Source organism: Lolium rigidum, chromosome 3 (genome assembly GCF_022539505.1).
Source record: "Lolium rigidum isolate FL_2022 chromosome 3, APGP_CSIRO_Lrig_0.1, whole genome shotgun sequence".
Taxonomy (NCBI): Eukaryota; Viridiplantae; Streptophyta; class Magnoliopsida; order Poales; family Poaceae; genus Lolium; species Lolium rigidum.
Genome location: NC_061510.1, coordinates 132,351,905 through 132,371,540, shown reverse-complemented (window position 1 = coordinate 132,371,540; position 19,636 = coordinate 132,351,905). Strand labels below are relative to the sequence as shown.

The 19,636-nt window shown below is 45.3% G+C and overlaps 1 pseudogene; it reads left to right on the top strand.

Annotated features, from left to right (window-relative positions):
* Window positions 1-897: 897 nt before the first annotated feature.
* LOC124695547 lies at window positions 898-18,796 on the top strand (annotated as a pseudogene).
* Window positions 18,797-19,636: the final 840 nt, after the last annotated feature.

Below are 19,636 nucleotides of genomic sequence, written 5' to 3'. Positions count from 1 at the left end.
GAGAACTTGAAATAATTGAGGACAGGGTTCTTCCTAGTGACAATGACACCACATAGTCATTCAGTAACTTCCAAAGATTCTATAAATAGTGGTTTGGCATAACAAAGATTCTAATAGCATGAAGTCCTTAACTGACACTTCTATGTTCCCACCCAAAGACAGGTAAAGCTGAAACTACCTAATAATGTTCTAGCTTCATCAAGAAGTACTCATATTTCCACTTCCACCATGACATCAGAACCGAAAGAAAAAACGATAGTATTCACGAGTGCATGCTCCACTTCACAAATAACTTGCACGAGTACGAGTACTAAATGATTTAGCCGTGTATGAGGCTCTTACCATGTCCTATCATCAAACCAGTTCCGAACTCCTACATGTCCCGAAAAAATAAACAAGGATGAGTAAGAAGACAAATGTCTTTTGCTGACGAAAAGAAACAAGTAAAACAATATACACCAATCAGACTAACACCACTTGCAGAGAGCCAACACTTTCTTAGATACTCATACAGTATTATAGTGGTAGGTAGGCTACATTAATTCTAAACCACTGAGAGAAAACGTGAGAACGCAAGACACATCAATGCAATGTTAAGCCATTGTTTCTCGATGAAATGAGCTGAGCAAGCCTCATGTGGGAAGAACTGCACTGAACTGAACTACTAGAACGGTTACTAGTTTGTGGATGACTAAACTTTTCACTTCATTTAAATCTACTAGGACGGAACTTAAAATCTACTAGGAGTACAAGCGAAAATAGCTTAAATGTCATCACAACACATCAGTCCGGGTGTAATTTAAGTGGTGCTACTGCTTCCTAAAGTCAAATCTGGTACTGACGAGGGGGTGACTGAAGAAATTTCTATGTTCAGGTCAGCAACCAATCGCTCTAGCTATGGCCCTCCTCTCTGTTGAACATGACTACATTGTCGCCACAAATTGCTTCCAAGGCACATATCTGAGGATTGATTATATCAGACTAAAGCAGGTGAAAACACATGTCCAGGTAAAAACTACTCCGAAGACACCCTACTTGATACTTAGTATAACTAGGCCACTGAATGTGCATGACACGTCTTAATTTCTCTGGTTCATTTCCTATAAATGGCACAAACCATGAATCCATGATTCTCACCCAATCTTAGGAATTTAACAACGATATTGACCACAAATGTAGGAATGAATTAACTATAGGGCTCACAGCGAGCATCCTCTGAGACAAGAAAAATGATTCCAGACCTCAGTTGGCCCTCGAAGAATCAGTAAGTAAAGTAGAATCATGAAGTTCAGCACGGTCTCATATCCATGACAGAAGCTACACGCTCATGCTTCGCAATTCTACTAAACAATTCATGAGTAGCAGAGGGTGAGAGAGGGGCCAACGGATTACCTCGTCCTCCTGCCTCTGATCGTTGGCGCGCAACTCCTCCTCGGTCAACTCCATTTCCTCCCGGCCAATCCCCACCAGCTCCTGGCCTCCCGCACCGACTCGAACGGCGCCGAGGTGTCGATCTCCGCCCTGCCTCCGCCGATGGCCGCAGACACTGGCGGGAACGACGAGGACAGTGGCGTCGTCGAAGCCCAGTGTCGACCTCCGTGCCTTTGCAGAGATCTGGGAGAAGTGGGAGGTCTTCTCCTGCTACGAGTGGAGCTCCACACCACCACCACGGTGGCTGCAGATCCACCCTTACCCTGGCTCGACAGATCGAGCCCCGCCTGTAGGATAAAGTTCTCATCAATCAAAGTATCGTTTAGGAACAAGTTCACCTGTTGTTTAAGTAGCTTCGCACGAGCTCGTGTCATTGGTCCAATCCTGACTTCATTGGACTTGAGGTTCACAGCAGGTTCATCTTCAGTTGGTAATGACGGAGGTGGTAGTGAGGTAGGGATGTCCTCATCGCCCCCCCCCCCCCCCCCCTCAAAAGGCGTCGACCCCGACGCTTCAAGGTCTTCTCTGTCATATGGTGTCAAATCAGCAACGTTGAAAGAATTACTGACACCAAACTCATCAATTGGAAGATCTATCGAGTATGCATTATCATTGATCTTGGCAAGCACTTTGTAAGGACCAAGCACCACGAGGCTTCAACTTAGACTTCCGCAGCTTCGGGAACCTATCCTTGCGAAAATGTACCCAGACCATATCACCAGGCTTGAACAACATCTCCTTACGCTTCTTATTCATCCTTGCAGCATTGCTCTTGCCTTTCTTCTCGATCAACTCTTTAGTCTTCACATGAATCTTCTTCACAAAATCTGCCCTCTTAGATGCCTCCATATTGACTCGCTCATGTATGGGCAAAGGCAACAAATCAAGCGGAGTAATGGGTTTGAAACCATACACCACCTCAAAAGGACATAGCTCCGTGGTAGAATTTACCGCCCTGTTGTAAGCAAACTCCACATGCGGCAAACACTCTTCCCACTCCTTCAGGTTCTTCTTGATCATGGATCTCAACAGTTGTGACAAGATTCTATTCACCACTTCAGTTTGACCATCAGTTTGGGGATGACAAGTAGTACTGAACAGTAGCTTCGTCCCCGACTTTCTCCACAGCGTCTTCCGAAGTAGCTCATAAACTTCACGTCACGATCAGAAACAATAGTCTTCGGGACTCCATGTAGTCGTACAACCTCCCCGAAAAACAGGTTAGCAATATGCGACGCATCGTCGCTTTTGTGGCAGGCAATAAAGTGTGACATTTTAGAAAATCTGTCCACTACCACAAATATAGAATCATGGCCTCTTTTAGTACGCGGCAAACCCAACACAAAATTCATACTTATATCTTCCCATGGTGTGGTAGGTGCCGGTAAAGGAGTATACAAACCGTGAGGCTTCAGCTTGGACTTGGACTTGTTGCAAGTAATGCATCTCTTCACATATCTATCCACGTCCCGCCTCATCTTTGGCCAATAAAAGTGGTCAGCTAGCATGAGTAGCGTCTTCTCACGCCCAAAGTGACCCATCAAACCTCCAGCATGTGATTCCTCCAATAAGAGCAAACCCACAGACGATTCTGGAACACATAGTTTGTTAGCTCTAAACAAGAACCCATCATGTATGTGATATTTTTCCCATGCTTTACCAAGAGCACATAAGCGATATGGTTCAGCAAAATCATGATCGATGGCATACAAATCACATAGTATCTCTAAACCAGGAATTTTAACATCAAGTTGACTTAATAGCATATTCTTCCTAGATAGAGCATCAGCAACAATATTATCTTTTCCCTTCTTATGCTTAATAATGTATGGAAAAGACTCAATGAACTCAACCCACTTAGCTAGACGCTTATGCAAAGTAGATTGAGCTTTCAGATATTTTAAAGCTTCATGATCAGAATGTATGATAAATTCTTTTGGCCACAAATAATGTTGCCAAACCTCAAGAACTCTAATTAAAGCATACAATTCTTTATCATATATAGGATAGTTCAACTTAGCACCAGAAAGTTTCTCAGAAAAATATGCAATTGGGCGACCCTCTTGCATCAACACACCACCAATTTCAATACCACTAGCATCACATTCAATCTCAAATTGCTTATTGAAATCAGGAAGTGCAAGTAACGGTGCAGAAGTTAACAATCTCTTCAATTCATCAAAATCATGATCTTGGGTTGCGCCCCACTCAAATATTACACCCTTTTTAGTTAAGTCATTCAAAGGTGCAGCAATAGTACTAAAGTTGGGCACAAATCTGCGATAAAACCCAGCTAGATCATGAAAACTTCTTACTTGACTCACATTCATGGGAGTAGGCCAATTTTGAATAGCTTCAATTTTAGACACATCTAATTCTACTCCATGCTTAGAGACAACATAACCAAGAAATATGACCTTATCTTTGCAAAATGTGCACTTCTCAAGATTACCATAGAGTTTATTATCACGCAACACTTGCAAAACATGTCGAATATGTATAGTATGATCAGATTCATTGCGGCTGTAGATTAATATATCATCAAAGTACGCAACCACAAATTTGCCAATAAATTCACGCAAAACATGGTTCATCAGTCTCATGAAAGTGCTAGGTGCATTAGTCAAACCAAAAGGCATTACTAACCACTCATATAAACCAAATTTTGTTTTAAAGGCAGTTTTCCATTCATCCCCTTCTTTCATCCTAATTTGATGATAACCACTACGCAAATCAATTTTAGAGAACACAGCAGCACCACTCAATTCATCTAGCATATCCTCTAAACGGGGAATAGGATGAAGATATCGAATAGTAATGTTGTTTATAGCTCTACAATCTACGCACATACGCCATGTACCATCTTTCTTAGGAACAAGAATAACAGGAATAACACAAGGACTAAGGCTTATGCGGATATAACCTTTGTCGAGTAGCGCTTGTACTTGCTTCTGTATCTCCTTCGTCTCTTCGGGATTTATTCTATATGTCGCCCTATTGGGCAGCGAAGCTCCGGGAATCAAGTCAATTTGATGCTCAATACCTCGCAATGGTGGTAGTCCTGCGGGTACCTCCTCCGGAAACACGTCGCCAAATTCCTGCAAAACATTAGAAACACCAAGAGGAAGAGGGGTCATGTCGTTAGAAACTAAAACCGTACCCATGTACAAAAGCACAAGAGGCATGGCCGTAGGATCCTCACTAAATTTTCTCATGTTATCTTTGGTGGCTAATGAAACAAAGGAATTCACTCGCTCATTTTTCGTTATATCACTCACAATATTACAATTCTCTCGCCTATCTAGAGGAGCATCCTCCAAGTTTACTTCAATCTTCTGACGAGACTCATTGACAATTTGTTGTGGTGACATAGGCTGTAAGTTAATTTTCTTGCCCTTGTACTCCAAGTGATATGTATTGGCACGGCCATTGTGTTGCACAGAACGGTCATAGAGCCAAGGCCGACCCAATAGTAGGTGACACACCGTCATAGGAACCACATCAAAATCAATGCAATCCTTATACGGTCCAATCTCAAACTCAACACGCACCATGTGGTTTACCTTCATCTCACCATTGTCGCTCAACCACTGAATATAATATGGATGCGGGTGCGGTAGATATTTCAACTTCAGCTTGGTGCACAACTCCTTGCTTGCTAAATTGCGGCAACTCCCGCCATCAATAATGACCTTGCAAGCCTTGTCAGGACCAACTAAAGCTTTGGTTTGGAACAAATTGCAGCGTTGAGTAGATGCACTAGGCAACACATTAAGAGCACGCTGCGATACAACAATGGTGCGAGCATCAGATGGATATGCATCTTCACCATCAGTATCATAGTCATCATCTTCTAGAGCATTAGGATCAACATCATCTCCAGTCTCATACTCATTGTCCTCATTGATAACCATGACTTTGCGGTTAGGACATTCTCTCTTGAAGTGACCCTTGCCACCACATGTATGACAAAGCATATCACGGTTGCGCGCTGTGGACATGCTAGAACCACTCGTACTTGCAGCAGATTCAGACTTCTTTGCATTAGTAACATTGGAGACCGGCTTGCTAGGCGGAGTAGAGTAAGGGGCGGAGCGCGTTGATGGCGCCGGCGCCGTAGATGGGGGCGCGCGGGGTGTAAAACGCCCAGCTCCCGTAGCACGACCTTTTACCTTTGCCTCATCAACCATTTGTGCTTCAGCTTCTCTTGCATGATGTAGCAATTGATTCATAGTGGTGTAACTGTAGTGACGAACAATGCCTTTGATATCATACTTCAATCCATTGAGGAAACGCTGCATTGTCATCTCAAGAGACTCACGGACACGGCCACGTTGCATAAGCAACTCCATCTCCATGTAGTATTCATCCACAGTCTTCACACCTTGCCTCAATAAGGTCAACTTATCATATATTGTACGCAAATAATTAGTGGGCACAAAACGAGAATTCATCGCCTCCTTCATAGCACGCCATGTGATAATTGGAAGCTCACCATCCTCTTGTCGATTACGAACAAGTGCATCCCACCAACGCAATGCATAGCCATCAAATTCGGAAGAAGCAAGCTTGATCTTCCTATCTTCAGTGTAATTCGGATGTAAGCTCCATAACTTCTCAATCTTAAGCTCCCAAGTGAGGTATTCTTCAACATCAGCTCCTCCTTCAAACTTGGGTATGGAGAACTTAGGCTTACCCAATCCATCTTCCTCATCTTGTCCACGACCATTGCGGCCAAGTGGAGCCCAACCACGAGGACGGTCACCACGACCAGGTGGGTCATCAGCGTCTTCAGCTTGTTGTCGTTGTTGATTTGTAAGATTCTCAACAGACATTGTTAAAGTTCGAAGAGTGCGCTGGATATCCGTCATTTGATCTTGCATGGCAGTGACGGTCTCATTAGAAGTATTCAGCTTCTGGGAGATCTCTTCGACCTTGCCCTTAAGCTCATCATCCTGAGTGCGGAATTCACGTCGCATCTCATTACGAAGAGCTTCAAACTCCCTCCATGTGATGATATCTGCGGAATCCTTGTTTTCCTGGTTAACAAGCTTATGATCACTAGTAGACATGATTAGTATGTTAGTGCACTAAAGCAAAAATATATGGTGGTACTCTCACAACTCACTCAAAACTGATAAGAAAAGGAGATCTTACCGTTCCAAAGTAAGTTAGTATTTCTTACCACTTGTAGTAACAACTAGTGCACAGATCTAGCGAAGCGAATATCAAGGGTATAAGAACAACCACACGACAAAGCAGGATATATGTGGGGCTGTAGGTAGGCTATCTATTTGCACCAATAACAAGCTCTAGCGCTGACCGTAGACAACCAAAGATACTCACACAAGGCGATAAATTTGGCAATGCAACTATATGGATGAAGAGTTGCAATGCACTCGAGAGACGCTAGCAAATCTCAACGGAACAGGCACAAGATTGCTCAACTACGGGTGCAGTTAAAGAAAACTTAGGCCTTCACTTGATTCTACTAGCACTTCACTTTTCTTTTTTGTATTTTTCTTCTTGTAACGCAGCTATGTAGCTCTTTTTGCTTCCTTCTATTTTCTGCTTTTTTATATATGACTCAACTCCTTGATAACACGGCCAACAATATATGCAAAGCACCAAAACTCTAATGAGCAGCCTGTCGAGCGGTAAAACTAGTCTCTTCTGGGGAAGTTCCTAGTCACTTATATCGATAGGCTGTGTCTATGGTTGGGAACAAGCACACTGTACGCTATGTGGACTCGGAGTAACAAAAACTGACACAATATGATAAAACTAGATGATAACGGAGACTCAAACCCTAACAATACTAGATGGAAGAAAAATATATGCAAAAACAACTATGAAAAAGCAACTAAAACTTGAAATTAGTGCAATCTAAAGCTATGGCAAACCCTAACCCTAATATTTTGGGATTTCTATTTTCGTGCCCCTGCTTCGTTAGTTGTACTCAGTTTTCCCCAGCTCGTTAGTTTTTCCTCAGTTTTCCCCTCCCTCTAGTTTGAAACCCCTCGAAGACGCGGGTTGCCGTCAGGTCGGAGGCCTTACCGTTACCGTGAGGTCGGTTCCTCGCCGACCGTCTCGTGCTGACGGGTGGATCCATCTACCGGCCGACGCGTGGGCCGTTTTATTTCCTGATTGTATACGCGGTGCTGCCAATGACAAATGGGGCCGCTCTATGGGGCTGCCGCAGCCAATGACCGAGTGGGTCGTCTATTTATTTATAGAAAATTATATATTGCCGCTCCGTGGGGCCTCCGCAGCCAATGACCGTTGTGGTCGTCTATTTTATTTAGAGAATATAATATAGAGCCGCTCCGTAGGGGCCGCCTCAGCCCATGGCACGTGACTATTTTCGCAGCTTAATCTAAAGTGACTCTTATGCTAAACATTGTGCATCCCGACGTTGACCTAGCAGTGGTGGCGAGCATAGCCGTTCCGACCATGCCGATATCGGCATCGGCATCGGCATCGTTTGGAGGATGTGGTGCTCGAATAATAGTGGAAATGGGATGTTATTTTTTACATGCATAATATATAGAAAATAGCTAGATCTCTAAATCGATGCATATGAAGCTACATATATATTCTTGGTCATAATCCCCTTAATTATCTAAAGGGGATGGATGCATGGCTTCACGTCGTCGTCGCTTTCATCGTCGGTATCTTCGTCGTCCGAGTAGTAGTACCTCCTGCACATTGTTCCGTCGAACACCTTCACCGTGAGCACATCATCGCCTTCATATTTGAAGTGTACGAACCAGCCGAAATCCACACCGTGCGCGATGGCGAATTTCTCCCAGCCCTTGTCGAGGTACATCCGGCCTTGTCCGTCAAATAGGACCTCCACGGTCCAGAGACGAGGACCGCGGTCGGCTGCTCGCAGATACACCTTAGCTGGCTCCTTGCCGTCAAGATAGTCCGCAAATTTTTTGGGAGTTCCTGCAAAGAGATCGAGCGCCGATCGTTTGAAATTAGGGAACCCTTGAAATTAAAGGTTTTTTAGAACATGCCCATAATTAATCACATGCATCATATATGTGGGAACGCGTACGTACCTTCTTGACCAAAGGGTCTTCATAGACGACGATGAAGAACTCCTCTATGATCAATGGCAGTGTTGACGGTGGTGGTGGCAATGATGATGATCCACTTCCCCTTCCCCTTCCCCTTCCCCTTCCCCTTCCGGTCCGCTTCCGAGACGTGGAAGCCATGGCAATGGATAAAGTGTATGTGAACGAAAAGAAGAGAGAGGCGGAACCTATTGACACAAGGGATGGCCGTGTGGGTGTTTATAAGGGAGAGATGACCGTTGTAGGGTTTACACAATAAAATAAGGAGGAGATGACCGTTGTGGGGGTTTATACACAATAAATTAAGGAGGAGACGACCGTTGTGGGGGTATAGTTTATCATTTTACCGTGAAAAGTAATGCCTAAAAGGAAAGTAATGGCTACAAGAAATCGGTGATGGTTTATCGTTTTTTGCGTGAAAAGTAATGGGTACAAGAAATGGGTGATGGTGTATCATTTTTTGCGTGAAAAGTAATGGCTACACGAAATGGGTGATGGTGTATCATTTTTGTGCGTGAAAAGTAATGGCTACAACAAATCGGTGATGGTTTATCATTTTTGTGCGTGAAAAGTAATGGCTACAACAAAATCGGTGATGGTTTATCATTTTTTTGCGTGAAAAGTAATGGGTACACGAAATGGGTGATGGTGTATCATTTTTGTGCGTGAAAAGTAATGGCTACAAGAAATCGGTGATGGTTTATCGTTTTTTGCGTGAAAAGTAATGGGTACACGAAATGGGTGATGGTGTATCATTTTTGTGCGTGAAAAGTAATGGCTACAACAAATCGGTGATGGTTTATCATTTTTTGCGTGAAAAGTAATGGCTACACGAAATGGGTGATGGTGTATCATTTTTGTGCGTGAAAAGTAATGGCTACAACAAATCGGTGATGGTTTATCATTTTTTGCGTGAAAAGTAATGCCTAAAAAGAGTTTATAATTTAGCTCGTGAAAAATAATGCAGAAAACCAAACTTTGCGTGAAGCTAACCGACGACGAGAGAGAGAGAGAGGGTGGTGGCCCCGACCGGAGAGAGAGATAGGGGTTATCCCGCCCGTTAGATCATACGATCAACGGTCGTCGGGCACGATCCGCGTGACATGGGCTAGACCAATCAGGGCAATGTTGGGCGTCCGTGAGAGTTTGTGAAGGGAGAGGGCAAACCGAGTAGTATCAAGAAACCAAGGGCAAGTGAGTAGTAAACAGACTAAGGGATTCAAATATGAGATTTAAAAAATGGAAAATGCGTGTTTTGTACAATGAAACCCATCTTGGCCTACCTCAAACTATTTGCAATACAAATCTACATGAGTGTGAAAATTATGGTCTCATTCGGACAAAGTATGTTTTGGGGAAAGCTGTTTTGGGTAGGGCTTATTATGGAAAACCATGCACCTTCATAGCTACTAGGTGATTTGAGAAGTGGCAATTTGTGGTGAAACTTGATTTATCTACGATTTATCTATGATTTGAGAAGTGGAAATTTGTGGTAAAGACTCCATGAGTAAGTGCCACTCCTTTTCGGAATTTTTTGCACATTAAATAACTCATTTAACTAGTTAATCCCATTTGTTGACTCTCTGTTGACCAGCCACTTGAGGGTAAAACCGAGTATATTGCACTAGCCAGTATTAGCACTCAAGGTGAAAACTGAGCATACAAAAAATGCTAGTATATGACTCGAGGATATACATGAGTATATCTAAATTTCCAGGGTTAGACTCGAGGACGCGTGTTGCGGTGCAGAAGTGGAAGAAGTGCCATTGTTGACGCGTGTCGCGGTGCGGACGTGGAAGACGTGCCATTGTTGACTCGGGTCGCATTTAGGACGCGTAAGCCCCTCTCTCCCTCCCTCTCGCACACAAGTACGTCTCATTATCGCTCACGCACGAAACCACCCCTCTCACGTCCCATCAACTTCTCCAAAAAACCCCAACCGCCGTACGAGCCCTCCCCTGCCGGCGATGGAGAAGAAGAATGCGCCGGCGGCCATCGCCCCGAGCCCGTCGCCTCCGAGCCCGTCGCCTCCGAGCCCGTCGCCGCCGAGCCCGTCGCCGCCGAGCCCGTCGCCGCCGAGCCCGTCGCCGCCGAGCCCGTCGCCTCCGAGGGCGGCGCATCCGAGGGCGGCGCATCCAAGCGCGGCGCCTCCGTGAACTCGGGCCGGTCTCACCGCCGACGGACCACTTCACAAGATCGGCGAATGCTTATTGGCCAAAGAGGAGTACGTGGACAGCTACTCTGCTATGAGGCAAGTCTCGTAGAAATTGGCGCTCGGGTTTACTCGATCCCGACGTGCACCCGCACGAATGGATCATGCTACACCACGCCCTTCCACGCGCCGCTGAGTTCACCTTCCTCCATCTCGGCACATCCCGCTACGTCACCATAGATCTATCTGCAGTTCGTGCAAGGTTCAAATTCCTCGGCTTTTCCCGTGGCGTCACCATAGATCTTATTTTCAATCTTAGTGCTGAATGTTATCTTTTCAATATATTTTAGATTCTACTTCCTCGGCTTTTCCCGTGGCGTCATCGTGCTTGCCCGGAAGAACCCACCGCACAAGATACGGCTGCTGAACCCACTCACAAAGAAATCGAACACGATGTTTGAGGCGCGAGATGCCATCTGTTTTTCCGAAATCGATCGCCGTTATCAAATCCCCGACTATGGTCTTCGTTGCCACACATTACCCGCCGGAAATTGGTTGGGTCGATGAGAGCACTCCAACTAAGGATATAAATGAAGATGGGGATTGGGGAGAAGGAAGATTTTCGATCAAGAACCATGGTTTCCGTTCCATTACCCCGTTCAATGGTGAACCGTATGCGTAGGCTGCGGACAATTTTGAGATCGGAAGAATAGTGTGCACCAATATACGAGTTGCAGCAGCGCGCGAGCACTGTCAAGATGGAGACACTAATTTCATTTCCAGAACTTGGACGTCAGAAGTTCTACCTTGTGGAGTCGGATGGTGAGCTGCTGCTTGTGTTGTTGGTCAGCGCGGCTTTGGCGGGCAGACCATTGGTGTACCGTGTGGACACTCGGAGCCGCTCTCTCCATCCGGTCACTAACATTGGCAGTAATGCCTTCTTCGTGAATTATATCCGGTGTATCTCCGTCGACACCGGAGTGTACCCGACACTTCAACCTCGGCAGCATCTACTACACGGATTTGGGTTATATCGGAGCGTACTCTCATGATACAAATGCCCGGGATGAGTGGCCACTACGTGTGGATAGAATAGGATTCTACGGTTTGAGAAATGAACACAGAGCCATACCGTTTGGAGGATGTATTGGCCTCACACTGCAGACGGAAGGAGTTCAATGAATATTTCCTTGGGGAATTGCACGAATGGAGCGACGGAGAAATATATGAGGAGGAATGAAGAACAAATTCATTCATCCTAATCTTCTTGTTGTCCATACATTGCGTGCGTGATCTTGTATATTTTTGCAGCTTAGTTTGTCGTGAACATTAACAATGTTATTGGCTGCTTTTGGCTGCCGTATGCAGTTTACCTATGTATTATACTTAGTTTTCTGATTATGCTGCTGTGAATTTATCATATAATAGCTTCTAGATTTGCTACTAGATTTGCTGCCATATTGGGCAAAAAACGAGGGCCAAAAGGCATAAATAACCCCGGAGATTTGCTACTAGATTTGCTGCCATATTGAAGAAAGACAGAAATAGAAGCTTCTCTAGATTTGATACTAATTTGGTGAAAAAGACAGAGAGAGAAAGAGGGGAAAAGGTGCTCTTAAAAATGCCAATTTGGGCCGAGAGAGACAAAACCCAGCTCCTGCTCACGTGCAACCAAACGCTTCTCGTCCTGTCCCACGCGGTCCCTTTCTACCAGCCCCACGCGACGCGGCCCCACACGACGCGGCCCCACGTACGACGCGGCGCAACACGTCGGCCACGAACGTCCAAATAAACGGATTCCTTCCGTCTGAGCTCCTTCTGCGGGTCTTCAGACAAAGGCTAGGGTAAAACTGAGGAAAAACTAAGGGGCTGGGGAAAACTGAGCACAACTAAGGAACCGAGGGCACGAAAATAGAAATCCCTAATATTTTTGGCTTTTTCTGGATAGGAAAACACTCACAACTCAACTATGGGGTGGATTGTGGATGGCTTACCGAGGGAACCCGAGAATCTGATACCAAGATGATAAGGGGTGGCCCGGTCTTCTCAGTAAGCAACGGTGGTGATGATGATCACGGGGTGATAGCAGCGGAGAAACACGACGATGTAGTGGATGATAACTTGTATGACGCAACGAGATCTCTCGATTGGTCCCTGTCGCCAATGCAACAACTGTCAACCCTGCAAGATATTCGCAACTCCACACACTTGCGCACGTAGCCGCCGACCACGAAGCGGTAAGTTGCAACCTTCTAATTCCCAATGGAACAGCAGATCACACAAGACTTTTCAGATCTACACAATATCAAGCAATATGGTGTAGGGGATTCAATAGTTTTGCAGAGCAAACAACTAAGAACTAGGGTTTATCTTAAACGTGGTCTAAAGCAGCTAGGGGGCGTCCTGGGCACTTATATAGGAGTCCGGGACGACTTCTGGTCGAAAAGATACAAGAATAACAGACCCAGAATAGATCTGGTCGAGACAGACTCGGACACGGCCGGTCTGGGGGCCGGTCGACCGAGCCTGGGACCGGGCTGGCTGGTTCAAACCGGGCTAGGGACCGGGTGGAAACCGGGCTCTGGAATTGTCGCTCAGTAACCCTTCCGGTTGCAGTCAGCAGAGCGCCCGGTTGGCGCCGGGGTGGATCCGGTGTGGAGCCTGGTTGGACCGGGCCAGGGACCGGGCGCGCCGGCATGGCGGCCGGTCTGACCGGGTGCTGGGCCGTCGTGGAATTCGTATTCTCCTCTCGCGCATGCCTCCCTCTCCTCCCTCGCGCGTCCATGAGATATCTTCATGTCCAGCTCCTTGTCCAGCTCCACGTCCATCCTCACGTCCAGCTGCTCCTCTCCTCCTCGTGCGATGCTTGTCTCCTCTTCAAACCTGATGATACATAAGTAATAGGACTTAGGTAGTATAAAGTTCTCATCAATCAAAGAATCGTTTAGGAACAAGTTCACCTGTTTTTTAAGTAGCTTCGCACGAGCTCGTGTCATTGGTCCAATCCTGACTTCATTGGACTTGAGCTTCACAGCAGGTTCATCTTCAGTTGGTAATGACGGAGGTGGTAGTGAGGTAGGGATGTCCTCATCACCAAATCAAACAAACTTTATGTCCATTTTGATCAGAAAAACATAAGGAACATGAATATGCCATCCATCCATCTGTTTGCATATCGCATCATGTCGAGCCGTGATAGTTTGTGCATTTCACCTCACATATATGCGGAGTATTTCGGATATCCACCTAAGGTTTCCCCGCTCCGTTTAATCTTGAAGTAGCGCAACCCTGCCATGATATGCCATGCTAATAAACACTTAACTTTGACGGTAGGAAATGCAACTCCAACTCTAATTTGATTGTCCGGCGTTCCGACTCCGATTAATATGGATCAGTTGCATCGCATCATCGCTGCCATGTCATGCACATCATCTTGATCATGCTGGTTCTTCTTCCGTAGTAGTAAGTTTGCATCCGTTTCTTGTTCCAGCATTTGCTTCTTCTCGGATAGGATCACGAAGTGGTGTTGTGAGATATGACAAGTTCTTCTGCAGCTTTTCACAGGCGAGCCCTCTCTCTTCACCTATTTTACATTTTGCTCTCCCTCTCACTGCTATCCTTATGTTGCGATTCTTTATCGAGTCACGTGTCCTATTCCACTTGTTTACCATAATAATCCTATATGTAACATTCCTTACCCATAGTCGTAGCTTGATGTTTGAGCCTTGCGAGTCGTAGGCATGTTTAGGCTCTGTTGTTTATCTCGATCTGTTATCAGGATATGTTGGGTTATTGGGAGGTTATCACATGCTATATCAGTTGTTAGAGATACACATGCTTTACTTAATTGTTAACAACTAAAATTGTAAGCAGAGGCATCTGTGAGCCCCTTTGCGAAAGCATCGGAACTTTGACTTGCTAATGTCCCCTAGGACCCGAGTTCTTGTTATATGTTCCGAGACTGAGCGCTCTAACCACACGTGGGTATGCTTACCGGGTCTCCTCTCGATCACTGCCGGAACCTACAGCTATGTCCAGTGGCCACAATTAGTTTGAATGTTTGTTTGTTTCTCTCGGGCGTGCAAGCTTGTTTCTTTGTGGTCAGATGATATGATGTTACTTTTGGGGAAGCCGTGTGCCTTGTAACCCCGTTGTCTCTTGCACGCTCGTAGGCGCGGTACGTATTGCTGAAGATGGATTCATCCAGCGGGCACTGTTTCCATCCGAAAGCCGTAGACGCAAACAGCTAAGTCCGCTTCGGAGCACAGCCGGACTTTGATACGGGTTAACTTAGTTAGGTGGCTTCCTGGACATTATTGTAGTGAAGGAGAGTGCGAGTCGTGATGTCCACCTGTCGCAAGTGGGTTGAGCGTGCGTGTGGGCACATTTGGGCACCCCTGGAGGGTTACAATCTTATCGATAAGCCGTGTCCGCGGTTATTAACGACTTGGAATTGCATAGCTTGATCATAGAACAACTTACACCGTTATCTTGTTGCTAATAATCTGATAATAACTTGCGTAGTAATATAGCATTACTACAACCAACATATAATAAAATTGTCAACCGTGGAGTGCCTTTTACATTGCCTCTTCGCTTTGTTGAAGGGGATATGTGTATTTGGCTGGGTTATGTTTGTGTAGTATTTATCTGTTACCTTGTGCGCTCTCTTATCTTCTCTGAGTAGACGGATGTTGTAGCGTGTCTCTATTGGTTATAGTTTTGCTGCCGCTAAACCCACCATATAGGCCCAGGCGATATATTCGTCCGGCGAGCATAGCCATTTCTAGTCTCGCTAAGTACGTGCCGGAGTTCGTTCCTTGGTACTTACTCTCGTCTTTTCTCTTTCTCTTTTGCTTCCTCCCTTTTGTCGGCAACCGATGGCCCGACTTCGACAGGTACAAGATAACGACGTTAGCAAGGTTACCCTTCCGGCTTGGCCTGGGCAGAGTTATGGACGCCACTGGTTATCTTCAAGACTCTTAGTCCAATTTGTATCTTGTCCCTACTCGGACGTATTCGATCTTCTGTATGATTTAGATCTTTGTATTGTATATTTGTATCTTGACTCGTTGGAGTCGTTCTTGTAATATATATTTCTTGTGGGCTCTATTGTAAATCTATTGTAATGTTACTACTCGTGTTAATTCCTCTGGTATCACGTGTGTGATTCGTCGCGCATGTCGTATCGGAGGGTGTCTCTAGATCGATATCGTGCGGATTTTGGCGGGATCGCTGGAATCCTCATGGTAGCGGTTCCGGGGCGTCACACTGCGGCGGCGTGTTCATGTCCCGAGCTCCGCTTCGATCTCCCGCCGCGCCGCCTCTACCACTTCGCCGACCAGTTCCGCTCCCCGTGCTTCTACGCCGGCAACTTCCTCAAGGGCGTGAAGTGATCCCCCGACGGCTCCTCCTTCCTCACCAGCTCCGACGACAACTCGCTCGGCATCTTCTACCTGTACGCCCACCTCTCATGCTCCCCTACCTTCTCCTTATACCCTCTCGCGGAAAATCAACTAAAGCGAGTAAGCTGCCTCGCTCCTTTCCCTGTCAGGCCGGAGGACGCGTATAGTGCTGGGGCCGAGCACACTGCCGCTGAGGCCGCCGTCGGAGGCGAAGGTGCGCTGCCGGTTTTGCAGCCCTTGTTTGCTGAATGGCTGCCGGTTTTTGGTTATTTTTTCCGTGTTTTGAGTTTCGAATTTTCAACTGCAGATTCCTACGGTGCGAGCCTCCAGGTAAACGAGGGCGAGCCAGTGTACGACTTCTGCTGGTACCCCTACATGTCGGTGTCTGGTGAGTGAATTGCGTCCTTTGTCATGTTATTAGGGGTGTTTGCAAACTGTCCATTAGTGCTGAGTGCAAGGTCCTGTGTTGTTTTGCAGATCCAGCCACCTGTGTATTTGCGAGCACTAGTCGTGATCATCCGATACACCTCTGGGACGCCGCCACTGGGGAGGTAGAATTGGCTGCTTATTCTTGTTGTATTTGGTGTGTGGATGAAGTGATGATGAATCCATTTCTGATGATTCATGCTGGTTACTGCAGCTTCGATGCACCTACAGAGCATATGATGCCATGGATGAGATAACAGCTGCGCTTTCGATATCATTTAATTCTACAGGATCTAAGTATGTGCAATGGACTCAATCATCTGATCTGCATTCATCTTACATATGAAAAAAAATGCTAAAATCGTAATGGCCATGGAAGTATCCAGCCACACTTCCTTTTTGATTGTGTTGCTCAATTCTGATATCGTGTTCTGTAGGCTCTTTGGTGGATACAACAAATCAATTAGAGTGTTTGATGTTCATAGGCCTGGTAGAGATTTTGAGGAATACTCTTTGGCTAAAGGCGGTGAAGGGCCAACTGGTAAGTGAAAGCGATGCACTTAGTAGTTCTTATGCTTCAAAAGTCAAAACAGCATGTGATTTCAGTTGAAGTTTCAAGTTTGAAACAAAGAAATGTGCTAATGTTGACTTCATCTGCATGTAACTTTTTTTGTCTGTTTAAGGGTTTTCCATGAAAAGAAAAACTACTTTCCATCACATGACTAAAAAGCTAATGTTCACGACTTGTTAAGTTTAGCAATTAATTTTTATATGGTGAAATTATGAGTAATACTGCCAGTTCATTACTACAATACTGATGAATGGAAGCTCAAGATGGTATTTATTTTAAATTTACATTATCAGACTCCAAAGTAAAATTGTGCCAGCACCTTGCTGTACCTCTTATGATATTTTCTTTAGAAATTATGCATGGAACTTTGGAAGCACTGCACTATTAAAAGCCAGGTTATAAAAATGTTGCTAGGACTTACGATCAGTAGCTTCATGCACAAACTGACAGATTCTGCACAAATATGTATTAAAGAGACCTTGATGGGTTCTTCTCAGATAACTTTTGGCCTATACTGATGCAAATGCTTTATTCAATCTTTAATGCTTTTGAGCTATTTTTCCTACAGGTATAGTATCTTCAATCTCATTCTCTTCTCAGAATGGGATGCTTGCAGTTGGCTCGTATAGCCAGACAACAGCTGTTTATGCAGAGAGTAACATGGAGCCACTGTATGTCTTACATGGCCAGCTTGGGGGTGTTACACAGGTTAGTGAAGCAACCATAGTGGCTTACCTCTTGCTATATAGATGACAGATAACAATCTTGAAAATCTGAGGTGCTCTTTTCGAAAGATGGAAATTATTTATATACCGGAGGGAGGAAGGTGACTAAAACTCCTCGCTTTATCAGCCATTGTTCTTGTTGACATAACTTAAGGTTCATTATATATCTTGGGGCGATGCTAGGTCATCATTTTTTTTTTTTAGGATCCATACATATTATGTTGGGATATTTGAAACACTGTAGACATAGTTTACAAGTAAGCTTTTGAACATATCTACTGTTTTACTTCCACATATCAACACATTGCTTTGAACAAATATAATTATTTTGTTGGGTTAATGTCTTATTTTAAGTGGCACTAGGTTCTTCTGATTTTTTTCAAACTGTACCAATTTCTGTTTATTGGAACCCTTTAATTAGGTTGTACCGATCGTGTGATACTACTACTAATCAGAGAGTACAATTTGATATAGAGCCATGTGGCAAGCATCTTGCCACTGGTGGGCAGGTGTGTGCTTCTCTTGCTTCCATTCATTCTACATCTTATTCCGAATCATTGAACCTCCGAAACATGATTTGTGTTCTGGTAGGATGGCATGGTCCATGTTTATGACCTTCAAGGTGGCCAGTGGGTGACAGGCTTCCAAGCAGCTGCCGGTATATGTTTCTTCATTTTAGCACATATGCATGTAAGTCCTTTGTGGTACACCTATGTGATCTTTATCTACTTGATCTTAGATACTGTCAACGGATTCTCTTTTCATCCCTACCTTCCTCTTGCTACCACATCTTCTGGGCACAGAAGGTTTGGCATGGAAGATGAATCCGAAGAGGAATCAAGCTTGTCAGGTGTGTGTGAATGTGTTACCCCCAGACAGACTTTTTGTATTTGGAATATGTTTGTGCTGCTTAAATGACAGGCTATGTACACTTTTTTTTTGCACACTTAGGTGACGAGAACTGCTGCTCTGCCTGGAAGTTTTCTTGCTCCCAAGAAACCTGAAAGCTCATCAAACCCTGAGCAGTGGAGGGCCAAGTGAAGATTTGGGAGTGCATGTGTAAAGATGGCGCGATGAGAATGGGCTAGCTGGTGATCGTAATGTACTCAGTCTGGATGAACATGAATTACTGACTGGCAGTAGTTCAGCAAGCCATGGATGCAGACCACTAAAACGGTGCGCTAATGATTACAGTGTACCGACGAGTTATTGAGAGAATTCAACGCTGTCCTGTTCCGGGCTGAGAAATTGCCATGCTAGGTAGTAACAAACTAACAAATTGAGCTGTCAACAGAAGCTGCAAACCGTGATAGGAGCTAATTTTTGTATCAAGAGATGTATCGATGAGATTTTGCCTGTATAAACACCTTGTATGTTGGTCGACTAAGAGAACATATCTGGCACTACGAGTCCTTTGTGTGCTAGTGGTTACCTCAACAATCTGCATCGTGTATGTCAAAAAAAAAAGCCTGCATCGTGAAGTCTCAGTAGAACTAGATATACCCTCTACCGTACTGCACTAGACATACTGATGTGCCTGACGGTGGCTCGGTTCAGTTAACCTTGCATTCCAGACCAGACGGCAGACGCACTATCCAGCCACCGCATCGTGCTCTTCCACCATGGCTTATCACGAGAGACCCGATCCAGGCGTTGCCGTTCGCGGGCGGGCAGGCCGGAAAGGCGGCGAACGGCTTAGCCGGAAGGGCGAAGAGGAAGGTGGGGCGGCCATGGTCCATGTGCTCTCGGCCGCTCGCTAATCTCCACTCTCCAGTGTTCCCCAGCAGTGCACACTGGCCTTCTTCCCCAGCTCCGGACTTCGCTCTTCCTCTTCAGATCCGCTG